Source organism: Amblyomma maculatum, chromosome 3, assembly GCF_055883805.1.
Source record: "Amblyomma maculatum isolate TAMU_Amacu chromosome 3, ASM5588380v1, whole genome shotgun sequence".
In the NCBI taxonomy this organism is placed as follows: domain Eukaryota; kingdom Metazoa; phylum Arthropoda; class Arachnida; order Ixodida; family Ixodidae; genus Amblyomma; species Amblyomma maculatum.
This window is the reverse complement of record NC_139346.1, coordinates 45,552,539-45,561,488: the sequence shown is the minus strand read 5'-3', so window position 1 is coordinate 45,561,488 and position 8,950 is coordinate 45,552,539.

Here is an 8,950-nt window from a genome sequence, read left to right as displayed (position 1 = left end):
TACCACCTTTAAATGGAGCGTTGGCGCTTGCGACGAACATTCTTAGTTCGACCACCGGCGGGCACGTTTGTTGTTATCGCCACAGCCGATTCACTTAGTTCTTTTGTGGGCGCAAGTCAGCCCAATAAAACGTTTCACTCAAGTGCAGTCCTAATGACTTTCGGGGCTACCGGGCTTGTCACCACAACGTGACAATGTATGCATAGCAATATATGCATTCCAATACAAGTAGCTACAAGTTAGTTTAGCAGTGCGATATCGGCGCTTCTTTCAATTAGATAAGCGTTTGATACGGGCTGTATACCTGGGTCCTACAAATTAGTAGCGATGGTTTGGGTAGGCATGTATTTCTTAGTTATTTCGTGAATTTCTGTTGTGAACATATAAATCAGTTGGCCTTGAACAGATCGACTATCAAAATGCAAGAAAAATACATTTATAAAGGCTGTTAGTTCATGATTAATTGCATCGAAGGTAGCCCTGTTGTAGTCGTGTATAATCTTTTTTCTTTTTAACAGACTTCGGACAATGTGCCTTAATGTTGAAAGTTCGCAAAGCGTGATCACTTAAGTCGGGTAGGAAACTAGTGGCGGAAGAAAATCGGGGTAATTGGTTAAAATCAAATTCAAGGTGATAGCGGTATTAACGGATGATTTGTAATCTTTGGTAACTAAGTGAGTAAGTGAAAAAAATTGAGCACATATCTAGAAATTAACTCAGTTAGGAAGAGAGGGGAAATAGAGAAGGGTGACTGGAAAGTCCATTTTATGCTACGAATGTTGCCGTAACCAAGTAAGAGCAGTAGAGCTGAAGGACACTTGAAGCTTATTATGTTAATCTCATTATGTAGGTCATGATTGAACAATCTTTCAGCAAGAGGTAAACGATAGCATATTTCCATTATAAATATCTGAGTCAAGTATATCTGAAGCCCAGGCAGTTTCTAAGTATGAACGCAAGATGACGGCATGTTTTCCGGCATTGCTAGAAGTACGCCCCCCCCCCCCCCCCCTGTTAGTTCGATCATAGCGATATATTGCAAACTAGTGAGCGTTAGGAAGTATTCCATTATTACGAATCTGTGATGACAGCCAAGTTTCAGTTAGTGCAATGATTTGTGTAAAGAGTGTATCGATTTCCGAAAAAGAATAGTTTGCTTATATGAGATACTTCTGATGTTAATGTACAGAACTGGCACGTCACATTATGATGTATGACCACTTCCCCTCACGCCCTCCTATTATGTAGCGTGTGGCGGCTGAATGGGATACTGGTTTAACTGGATCGCCTCGTGGCGTGATTTTTTCGACATTATCTGTAGTTTGGTTGTACTTGAAGGATTTTTTGTTTAAAATTATTTTTTTTTGTAACGTAGACGAAACTTTGCTGACTCCGGTTGACTGTTGCCAAATTCGGTACGTTTCCTCTGTGCAAGTCGACTGGAGGGCGAGAAATCTTACCTAGTGTGACGTGGTGCTCCTGGAAACCGCTGCGATACGATAGGATTATTTCTTTGATTTTGTATGATTGTTAAATTTGGCTAATACTTTTGTCAGAGGAAATGGCCTTTACACGGTGAGCATGCTCGATCGAGTTATTCGGAAGTGCGTCATCTACTTTGCTTAGAAGGGTTGTCAATGTGTTTATTCCCAGATTTCTGCATCTGTAGAATCAGATAAGCCATGGTAAAGTAAATTATCCTGTCGTGACCTGTCCTCAAGCTCTTCTAGTCGCGACTGTAACGTGCAATCTAGTGTGGTTAAGATTTCGACAGGCTCCTGCATGTGCAAATTGATGGCTATAATTATCAAGAATCTTTGGATTTTCCTCTACTCATTTAGGTGCTTCTGCACGTAAGTCACCTTTGTTTCAATAGTGTTTTGTCAAGCTTTGATAGATTTAATGGCAGACTTTCATTTCGCTTGCGTTTTTAAGGTCTGTAATGACCGCATGTGTACCTCCTTCAGAAGTTGAAAGAGAACAGATAATTCGTACGGGAGAAAAGTAAGCGCAAAGGAGACAAACACAAGAGAGGAGACAGGACAACGCGCTACCTGTTGACTGTTTTGAAGAAAGGTAATTATTTCCAAAGAGTTTTTGCGGCGAGTGGATCCCTAACCACAAGCTGGTTGACTCTTCAAACGGTACTGACTTACAAAGTGATGCCAAGCCCATCGCTCGCCTACGGTGAAACGAAAACAAACACCTTCTTTATGAATCTTCGCCGTAAAAAAATATGCTAAGACTCTTGCCTTTGTAGTTACTTATAGATTTTGCTAACCTTGATAAATCCAGTTTGTTACAGTTTATAAGTTGGCAGTAAAGATATCCCTCTTTATCAGGTTATCGAAGCCCTGCTTTCAGCATGTGACAGCAAGACCTTTGCAAAGCACACTTTAACGTTTGCATCATGATCGCTCGCTTGATAACCTTGGAGAGCGCAGCATCATAAGGCATTAAATTCTTACAAACTCTTATAAGAAAACCATGGCAGAAATGACGTTTTCAGGATTGCGGCGAGGGCGTAAAGTTCACGTCGGAAATACCTGAGAATGACTGTTTGCAGTTTTTAGACCTTAATCTTAAGTTAACACAAAAAGATATCTGCTGGTGCTACCGTCCAAGAATTTGTAAGGATGCCAGAAGAAAACAAGGCTGCACTAAAAAGCACGTCAAGCCCTACGTGAAATGCGCCCCAGGGATTATTTATAAAATCCCCTTAACCTGTGGAAAGCTATACACCGGGCACACTGGCCGATGTGTGAACTATGGGACTGCAGAACATAAACATTCTCTGAAAAACAGAATTTACATATACCTTCAAGTAGGATGGACAGTTGGGTGATTTGGTACAGTTCCATAGTGGGTGGAACAGCGCGCAAAGACGGAACACAAGAAGAGACGCACAACAGACGAGCGCTGACTCGCAACTAATTTTTTATTAGGAAGAAAGCGGATTCTTATACGAAAAATATGTCAAATGATGTTACAAAGAATGAAACCCTTGACCAGTCAAAATTCAAGAGATATCTTCTTCAACAGCCACGTGGAAAACCCTATCAAGCAAGACCACCAAACGTGCAAGCCCCCCCCCCCCCTCCCCCTCCTCCCCAACGGCCCGTTTCACGAATTAAAATTATCACCAAACATTATTCAGACAACAAACCTCTTTTTCGATAAACACCAATGAAGGCTGCTTGACACACTGCGACAGCTTCTTGCCGATGTAATATGCCTCAGTAATTTCTCTCGTAGTTTTGTCCCTATGGCGAAACAAAATCTTTGTTTTTAAAACCAAGGGGCGCCCTTTGGTTTCCGAAGACTAGAGTCATGAATTCGAGATTCCCAGAACACCTAGTCTCCTGCCCGAGTAGTTGCGCGCACTGGGCGCAAGTGCTCCCACGACCCAACGAATTAGTGTGCGGAAAACGTTGCGTTTGGATGAGGCTGACGAAACAAAGCGCCAGCACTTGTCATCGAATGGTGGAGCAAGCGCGACGACGCCCTCGGATCCAAGAATGAAGCCGAAGACCACTGGGAACGACGCCCCGATGGGTGTCTCGCTTTCCGAGACGTGAGCGCTATGGCGCCTCTCTTCAAGGTTACAGGCCCTGACGGCCAACTGTATCCTTCCCCGCTTTGCGGTGGCCAAAACGCCGCTACCTTGGTGCTCCATACCAGCCACTGCTGTTTTATCGGTGCAACGGCTTCGCCGGCGCAGCTGGTGAACGACGGATGGCCCGTGCGGTGCGGTGTGTGTTGGTTCGAGTGTGACTGTGTGCTTTCCTTCGCAGTCACTCGATCTGACGGAACTTTTTCGCCGCCTGCAGTCCGCGTGTCGCCGCCGCCTTGTCGCCGTCGAGCCAACAGCCTAAATTTAAGCGGACACATGCGGGACACCATCATGCCATTCCATGGCGCCGACTCAGGGTGCACTCACAAACGTGGTTCGCAGAACTATACCATGAGTCCGTTGCCGTTTTTGTTTGTTCTCCTGCTCCATTTCTTCTTTGTTGTTTTGGTTTCATTCACTCGTCTGTTATGCTGGCTAGGTTTCGCTTTCTTACTTTTAGCTTGCAAGGGTTCAGTAATCCCGATAAGCAGTGGCAAGGGCTATATATATATATATATATATATATATATATATAGTGTAAGGTGTTTATAGAAGCACCAAGACCGCAAGCAACGTCCGCAAACCAAAGCGACGGGGGTAACGTTCTAATCAACAGGGCAGTGCCAACAAGGCTCCGGCTCCACTTCGTCTACCTCTTCGGGTTGGCGCGCGAGCTGATGGCGATCGGGATTACTACAATACTCCCCGGCGGAAAAGGAGCCATCCTGGCGACTCATGGTGAGGAAAGGATAGGAGGATCATAATACGGCTTGAGGCGGTCGACATGTACAGTTTCTCGGCCGAGGCGGCGATGATCTGGAGATGGGTTCAAGGGCTCTACTACGTAATTGACGGGAGAAGATTGTTCGAGAATGCGGTAAGGTCCATGATAGCGCGATAGGAGTTTGGATGAGAGGCCGGGTGCAGAGGAAGGCACCCAGAGCCAAACGAGGGCACCTGAGGGATATGAAGGCGCTGGATTTGTAGGGCCCCGGTTATGCTTTTGTTGAGCCTGGTTCTCCGTTGTGAAGGAGCGCGCCAATTGTCGGCATTCTGCGGCAAATGTGTGCGCTTCAGACAGAGTGGTCTCTGAAGCATCGGGTTGGTAGGGCAGGATAGTATCCATGGTGGACGTGGGTTCACGACCATATAAAAGAAAGAAGGGGGAGAACCCAGTCGCAGTCTGCGTAGCCGTATTGTAGGCGTACGTTACGAAAGGCAGCACTTGGTCCCAATTAGAGTGAGCGCTATCAACGTACATGGCTAGCATGTCACTAAGAGTGCGATTAAATTGCTCAGTCATGCCGTTCGTTTGGGGGTGATACGCTGTGGTGCTCCGGTGAATGATCTGGCACTGTTTGAGGAGGGCTTCGACAGTGTCGGAAAGAAACGCACGTCCGCGGTCACTGTTCAATTCTTTCGGTGCGCCGTGACGAAGAACGAAGCGATGCAGAATGAACGAAGCAACATCCCGTGCGGTGGCAGACTGCAAGGCCGATGTTTCCACGTAACGGGTTAGGTAGTCAACGGCTACGATGACCCAGCGGTTGTTAGCCGCCGTGGTCGGAAGCGGGCCATACAGATCGATACCGACACGGTCAAAAGGGCGGCTGGGGCAAGGCAATGGCTGCAACGGAGCGGCTGGCTGAGGGGATGGATTCTTGCGACGTTGGCAGGCGGTACAGGATCGGATATACTGACGAATGAAGCGGTACATGCCGCGCCAGTAATATCTCATACGCAGTCGAGAATAGGTTTTCATGACACCTGCATGGCCGCAATGGGGATCGGCGTGGTAAGAGGCTCAGATTTCGGCACGGAGATGTCGCAGAATCACGAGAAGCCACTTTCGCCCTGTAGGATGGTAATTGCGGCGGTATAAAAGTCCATCACGAGTGGCGAAGTGGTGGGCCTGACGACGAAGTGCACGTGACGGAGACAGCTCTGCGGGCGTAGACAGGAATGTTAAGAGGGAGGATATCCATGGATCCTTCTGCTGCTCAGATTTCATGTTGGTAATGTTGAGCGGCGACATATTGTAGGCACAAACGAAGCCAGCCGTCGAGTCGTTAGGAAGCGGTGAACGGGAAAGGGCATCAGCGTCGGTGTGCTTGCGTCCAGATCGATTGATGACGTGGATATCGTACTCTTGAAGACGTAACGCCCAGCGGGCGAGGCGGCCGGAGGGGTCTTTGAGGGAGGATAGCCAACAGAGCGCGTGGTGGTCGGTAACAACGTAGAATGGGCGACCGTAAATATAAGGACGAAACTTGGTAATGGCCCATATGATGGCCAGACACTCCTTTTCGGTCACAGAATAGTTCGATTCCGCTTTCGTGAGGGTACGACTAGCGTACGCGACGACATACTCGGAATATCCAGTTTTTCGTTGAGCAAGAACGGCGCCCAGACCTACGCCGCTTGCATCAGTGTGTATTTCGGTCGAGCAGGCAGGGTCAAAATGGCGGAGTATAGGGGGAGAGACCAGTAGACGGCGTAGTGTACTGAACGCAGCATCACAGGCTGGTGACCAAGAGGAGAGGTTCGGGCCTCCGGCGAGAAGTTGCGTTAAAGGGGCGATGATACTGGCGAAGTTTCGGATAAAACGGCGGAAATACGAACATAGACCGATAAAACTTCGAAGTTCTTTCAAGGTTGTGGGCTTGGGGAAGTCTGCGACGGCACGAATTTTGGTAGGATCCGGTAGAACGCCATCCTTGGATACGACATGACCAAGTATTGTGGTAGCGGCAAAGTGACATTCCTTCAAGTTGAGCTGTAGGCCGGCTTCAGTAAGGCACGTAAGGACACGCTGAAGGCGCAGAAGGTGGGAAGGGAAATCTTTCGAGAAAACGACAATGTCATCTAGATAACAAAGACACGTTTCCCATTTGAGCCCACTGAGAATGCTACCCATCATTCTCTCGAAGGTGGGGGGGGGGGCGTTGCACAGTCCGAACGGCATCACATTGAATTCATACAATCCATCGGGAGTGATGAAGGCTGTTTTCGGGCGGTCAGCGGAAGCCATCGGTACTTGCCAATAGCCAGAGCGCAAATCTAGCAACGAAAAGAACTCCGCTCCTTGCAAACGATCTAGCGCGTCGTCAATTCGTGGTAGTGGGTAAACATCTTTGCGGGTTATCTTATTCAGGCGCCGGTAGTCCACACAGAAGCGGATCGTGCCATCTTTCTTCGTCACCAACACTACGGGGGAGGCCCAAGGGCTATGAGATGGTCGTATGATGCCCCGTTGAAGCATATCGGCGACATTGTCACGAATGACGCGGCGCTCAGTGGGCGACACGCGATATGGTGGCTGCCGCAGGGGAGCATGAGGAGCAGTGTCGATTGCATGAGAAACGGTCAAGGCGCGGCCCAAGGAAGGCTGGGACACGTCAAAAGATGCACTGAAGCGCTGAAGGAGGGCGACTATTTGGTCCCGTTGGGCGGACGTAAGGTCGGTCGCGATAGCTCGATGAAGGGCGTCGACAGGAAGCTCATCACTCGTAGCAGCACAAGACGTCAGGGCAGCGACTTGAGGTAAAACTTCAGGTTCGGAGAACATGTAAGTGCGATCAGGGTCCAGCTCTTCAGTGTAGCCGAGGCACTCCCCGCGAAGAACAGCCGTTGGGCAGGGAAAAGGGTTGGAAGCATAGATGACACAGCTGCCATCAGAAATTGTTAGAACGGCGAAAGTAAGAAGGAGGCGGTTATGGTGGGCGGAGGAGGGTTTGGGCGTAAAGAGAACAGGACTAGGGAGGGCAGATGTCGAAATAAGGGGAACGAGAACAGAAGAAAAGGGAGGAATGTCGGTGTCTGCAGCTACAAGGAGTTTATCAGGGCGCACAGGCGGGTCACACAGGGAAACATTACACACAGGGGAAAGCTCAACTTCAGCACGGGCACAATCAATCACAGCACTGTGAGTTGACAGAAAGTCGTCGTAGCCGAGGATGATGTCGTGGGAGCAGTCGTAAAGCACCACCATCTCGACGAGATACGTAATGTATTTGATGCAAACTCGTACCGTGCACGCTGCCACAGGGGTGATGCGCTCTGAACTGGCCGTACGAAGCGAAAAGGCAGAAAGCGGCGTCGTGACCTTGCGAATTTTGCGGCGAAGGGCATCACTAATTACGGAAACGGCAGCACCTGTATCCACCAGCGCAAGAACGGGAAAACCTTCTACGAACACTTCAATGACGTTGGCGGGAGAAGGCGGAGGACTTAACGAGTTCGTCAAACGCGCAGTTCTTGCCTCCGGAACTGCGGCATTCAGTTTTCCCCTTGCGTAGGGCCCTGTCGCCGGACCATTGGCGAAATGGAACGATGGCGAGGCGAAGGCGAACGGCGTGTCGAGTACTGAGCCCGAGGTGGAGATGATCCAGAAGAGACGTTGCTCAAGGGCGGCTCGGGATCGTAGTCGTACTGACGGACTGTGTACTCAGGATGAAGCGGGCGCTGACGGCAAAGGCGAGCGACGTGACCCGGGAGCCCGCAAGCATAGCAAATTCGGCGATTGTCGGCGGTTCGCCATGGGTTCGTAATGCGGCGTCGCGGTCGAGGGATCTGAGACTGAGGGGCCATAAAACGAGGTGGAGCATAAAATGTAGGGCCGTTCTGGTACGATGATGTAAGCGGACCGCGCGTTCCAGCGGTTACTTGAGCATAAGTGAGTGGTGCTTGCACAGGAACGATGGGAACACTAGAAGGCAGCGCTTCGGCGACTTTCTCCTCGATAACTTGGCGGATAGCCGGCGAGATGGATGGCGCGTTGGCCGGCGCTAATTGCGAAGTGCAGACGGTCGGCTGAACTGGTGGAGGAGGGACAGCTGGCGTGCAACTGCTTCGCGGATGAAGTCTTTGATATTCTGCATTAATTGAGACTGTTCCGCAGACGGCGTAGCCAGTGCCAAGCCAGCAATGCCGGCAGGTGTGGCAGCCCGCCGCGTAGAAGCGCGTTGCTTTCGTAGCTCGTCAAACCTCTGGCACAGTGTTATGATGTCGGATACGGAAGTAGGGTCTCTGGCCGACATCATATAGTACGCATCATCAGTGAGACCTTTTAGAACATGTGCGGCTCTTTCGGGCTCAGGCATGGACGGATTGACCCGCTTGCAGAGGTCAACCACGTCCTCAATGTAGCTAGTAAACGTTTCTTCGGGACGTTGAAGCCGTGCATGGAGGCGTTGTTCGGCGCGGATTTTACGTACCCCAGGACGGCCGAAGACATCCGCGAAGTTCTTCTTGAAGGCAGACCACGTTGGAAGATCGGCTTCGTGGTTTCGAAACCACAGATTCGCCACGTCCGTGAGGTAGAAGAGGACGTTGCTT